General features: G+C 31.7%; 1 long non-coding RNA gene across 1 annotated transcript; it reads left to right on the forward strand.

Annotated features, from left to right (window-relative positions):
- Nucleotides 1-2,769: 2,769 nt before the first annotated feature.
- On the forward strand, nucleotides 2,770-4,489 carry LOC112940342 (uncharacterized). Its single transcript, XR_011212404.1, has 3 exons — nucleotides 2,770-3,360; nucleotides 3,438-3,544; nucleotides 4,231-4,489. It is a non-coding gene; the product is annotated as an uncharacterized lncRNA (long non-coding RNA).
- The last annotated feature ends 622 nt before the right edge of the window (nucleotides 4,490-5,111 follow it).

Raw genomic sequence — 5,111 nt, forward strand, 5'->3', positions numbered from 1 at the left:
AATATCTATGACCCAATAGATGGAGATGTTATAGACATATCATTCGAGCGTGGCCCCAACGATCTCCAGAGTACCACCCAAGTCCATATTATGATGGGGATAATGACGAAGATGATGCTCCAACCTGGCCTAGATTCATCTTTGAACCTTTTTCATAAGCTCTTCAAATTGCCATGTGGCATATTCCTCTTGTGCCTTATGCCCCCCCTCGTACTTTCATTTCTTAGGTTTTTGATTTCCTACCTCAATGTAACATTCAAGACTACTTCAATCAATGATGTTGTGTTTTCTCCAAAATCTAAAATGTGTTTAAATGTATAATTTATTATCTAAATGATTGCAACGTAGGCCTACCTTAGGCAAAAAAAGGTTCTACATTAGGACGCGTTTTGAATGTTGTGAAATTGGCGTATATATGTGTTACACTTATATATTTTTTACACCTTTCAATATTTCCCAAACTAATATAGTTTTCTTTTTGTTTTCTTTTCATTATTTATTGACAAAAGTTACTCTTTAGAAATACTATTTAACAAACAAGAAAGTAGGCTCATATATCTACCAAAAAATAAATATAACTATAGAATAAGTCACAATAGTTAGATCCATTTTATACTCTTGACATCACCTCTTTATGAAATATATTTGCTATTTTTTCTAGATATTAATAAAACATTTAATTTCTTAACATGCTATTTTCAAGGATTTTAGATATGTCAATGAGTTCAAAATACAAGGTATGTACATATATATGTCATATGCAAAAACATATAAATTCTATATTTTAGTTTTCTATATACATAACTTATTATTTTCACATTGTTTTTCTCATATCTACTATCACTTTTACAAATGATCCTTATTTTATTTTTATAATTTATAAATTTATATACTCTAATGTACACATTATTTTACTATATATTCACACCCGACAATTATCTTATTTGTTTTATTTTCCTTTACATCTCAATTCTATATATAAATAAAATGACAAATTTTCATATCTTTTGAACTCAACATTTATTTTGGATACATTTATATAGGACACCTCTATATTTTTCAATATATAAAATTATCATACATTTTAGTGTGTTTATTTATTTATTTTTATAGTGTGATAAGCATACTAATGTTAATTTTTCTTTAATGGACGTATATATGTCGTACCTTGTGTTTTACTCTTTTTCTTAAAACTAATAAAATTTACTCACCGTTGATTTTAAAGCGAATAAATAAACAAGTTTTTCTAATTATATTTTCCTGAATTGAGTTTAAGGACTATCTTCGAACAGGCTCCCTGGGGTGCTTAACATCTTCTCATCGAGTAACAAAAACTCTTACTCAGAATCTCACTGGTTTCGCAAATCAAAATAGAGTTTACATTTACATAAAAATGGTTTTCCTAATATTTTCCTTAAAATTTAGGTGGCGATTCTAAAACGAAATATCTTTCAAAAAATTAGAGTGTCAGTTAGATTATGTTGTGAATTGTTTTTCACTGGTTCGAGAATAGGGGGTGCGATAGCTTCGCGATTCTGCTGGGGACAAAGGATGCAACTTTAATCAAATCAACACCAACTCTTCAGATTTCCAATGCCGTTAGGATAAGGCATAGGCGGCGTAGACTCTTTTTTCATCAGAAAAATGAATGATTGATGAGATATAAGCAAGGGACACCAGAAATTATTGTTTTTCGACGGTCTATGGTCGTTCTTTGATGGGACGAAGAACTGATGGGGCATAGGGGAAGAGGAACGCCTAGGGAAGGAGGAGAAGTTGTGAGGAGATGGAGGAGTAGATGATGTTGGAGACTACCAGATAATGTGATTTTTCGGTGGTCCAGGAACGCTCTTGAATAGAGAGGTCAACTAGCATGAGGAAGGAGGAGGCGTGCAATGTTGGAAAAAGTTGGCGACTTGTACTTTTTTATGGGGTAAAAGGAAGAAGCGGACACTTTTTTTCTCTATGGGTAAGGGGAGAAACGTTGGGATCCTTAGTGAGGTAAAGAGGTCTTGATTAATTTGGGTTGTTCGATTGTTTGATCGGACGATTAAATAAATTAGAAGTTAAAAGAAATGTTTATATATATATATATATATATATATATATATATATATATATATATATATATAAACTGAATTAACTAGGACCGTTAGACGATTCTAAAGAAGTACAATCCATGTGCTCTCCTATGTGGCAAACAAAAATTGATTGGTTAAAGGAGACATGAATTGCGAAAATTGCTCAAAATTATAACTATTTAAATTATAATATATTCTTTATTAAATAGTCATAATTTATTAAATTAAACATGATTATTTTATAAGATTAACTTATTTGATCAAATTAGTTACTCCTAAATTTAATATAAATTAGTAACTCATTAATTAATTAAGATTTTAAATTTTAATAAATATACGAAAAATATCTATTGTGACAAAAGAAACTATATTTGAACAAAGAAAAATAGATTCACTTTTTAAGAACGACATTTATTATTATTATTATTATAAAAAAAGTAATATATCTATCTATCTATCTATCTATCTATCTATCTATCTATCTATCTATATATATATATATATATATATATATATATATTACTTATATTAGAAAAGGCTTGTTTCAACATGCCTGTTTCATTGCTCTCAGGGTATTTTTGTCTTTCTCATTCTCTATTGTGACTACGTGTCTTCTTCCCATGCTATCGATTTGTCTTTTCAGTTCCCCATGTGTCTTTCTTCTATGTTATCAATGTATACAGTATGTTGTTTGTAATCTTCATTCATGCTCCACCTTCTGTGCACAAGTTCTGTTCTTTCACTTCAGCATTCTCCATGTAAGGTTCTTTCATATTTCAATTGAGTTTTTTTTTGTGTTATTTTCCTTTTATTTAAAGTTGAAGTTCCAAATTGATCTGGGTGTGTGTGAATGTTTTTTTTTATTTGGGTTTGTTATTGATGTTGAATTATTTGGAAGTACCAATAATTTCAATAGTTGTGTTTTCAATTTTGGTTGAGTGATTATGCTTTTCATGTTCTACTTTGAATTGTAAAAAATTGTTCAGATTCAGATTTTTATTGTATTTTCTCACATGCAGTAATTAATTTGGTCTTTTTCCCTGGTGTTCATGGCTCGGCGATTCACTGTATAACAGTTTCATTCACCTTCTTTCTTCTCCCTCTACTTGGGATTCTTTCATGAGAACAGACGATGCAAAAACTAGGGTTCAGATTCACCTAGAGCTTCGTGTTCGTGCTCTCCCGTTTGATAAAGCATCTGTTTCTCTCTTCCTCCGATCCGATAAACCGCCGTCGTCAATTCACACTGCTTCCGTAATTCCGAAGTTCAATCCAAATTGTAAGAACTTTCATAAGCATTTGAATTGCAATGTGCGTTTTGATTAGTTTTTTAGGTTAATTGTTTTGCAATTGCAGATTTGCAATTACATGGTGATGATGTGTATTTTACACTTGACAATTGTTAGCAAGATGGGGCTCAACAGCGTGAAGGTGTCTCTGGTACAAGCACTGTGTTATCTAAGGTGAAAGATATTTGCTTTCATGTGAAATTATTAACTTTAGTAGGTAATGTTCATACAACAACATCAATAACATATCCACTTTGGTCCACAAAGTGGGATATGAGGAGAGCAGAGTGTACATAGACCTTACTCCTACCTTACGTAGAGAATTTGTTTCTGATAGACCTTCTGCTCAAGGGAAAAATAGTCCAAAGCATTCCGGAATAAGTAGTATATGAAATAGAGTAGATAGTAACAAAAACAACAAATAGTAGCAGAACAGTAACTACGATAGGAAGTTAGTGGTCATATTAGTTTATTGGATGCTGAAAGAACTATGTAAAGCACGATACTTGGGGGTGAAAAACCACAGCTGGAACAGGATTACTTTTTCTAAAATTGATGACTTACTGTTAGTATGAATGGGAACTGGAGAACATTCAATCAATAGTTTTTTGACTCATGAAGGTAGGGAGATAGGAAAAGGGTGGTACTATTGTTGTTACATGTATCACTTTTCTCTTAACTCTTAAAAACTCTCTAGATAGTGGAGTGTAGATTAATGTTTCATTTTGTATGGTTGCTGTGGGAGAAAATAAGTTGAAGTCGTGGAGATGGCTACTGCTCTGAAATCCATGATCTTGTTTGGTTGCATTTTTTTATTCTGTTAATATTTAGCATGACTCACATTCCTTGCTTTTTTCCAGGTCCAATCTAAGTCAAGTTTTGGTGTTGGATCGAGATATAGCGAGTCAGAATCTGATACAATGTCTCAGAGGTTGAAGCTTGATGATTTACCTGAAACATGGTATAACCAGTTCTTTGAAAAATACAAAGCAAGTAAATCATATAGGTTACAGTTTGGTGACAGTGAAACAGAAAAGCGAACACCAGAACAGATGTTTTTTATCGTAAAGTTGTTGAGAATCATAAGAGACGGCGTGCAGCTTTTAAAGTAGATCAGAACATTGGTTTTGGCATGTTGGATGATGGATCATTCCAAATCACTTTCTTTATAAATGTCATAAAAGACAGGGGCTTTCTTGCTTCAGCATGTGAAGGAAATGCCCCGGGTACCGAAGTTAGCGGCTTTAGAGATAGGGGCAAGGGCGGCGGGACATAGACTCTGAGTCCTAAATAATCTATAAACAGTTATCTATTCATTTCTCAAATTAAAGTAATTATTAGGATATGCACATTTCTATAACGTAATATATTTCATTTAATATATTTTTATTATACTATATTTATTATAAAAATGCATTGTATGTGTGGTTATTCATTTAATTTAATATATATATATTGTATTAGATAAGCTTGTAATCAAATATCATAAATAAACAACTTAAAAGTAACTCAAGTGTGCAGCCTAATCAAGCAGTCAAGCTAGCAATTTACAAAACAGGTAGATAGGTTTCAAATGGACCGATTAGATTGGAATTGGACAAGTTCAAATAGGCTAGATTAATAAAAATAAATTGGATTAAAATCAAAAGTTACTTGAATTAAATCGATCATGCAATAACTTGTCTAACTTGACCCAACTTTTTTTTTGAATGATCCACCCTCCCCTTACTATCCACCGAGG

This window comes from Solanum lycopersicum, chromosome 11 (assembly GCF_036512215.1).
Source record: "Solanum lycopersicum chromosome 11, SLM_r2.1".
Classification (NCBI taxonomy): domain Eukaryota; kingdom Viridiplantae; phylum Streptophyta; class Magnoliopsida; order Solanales; family Solanaceae; genus Solanum; species Solanum lycopersicum.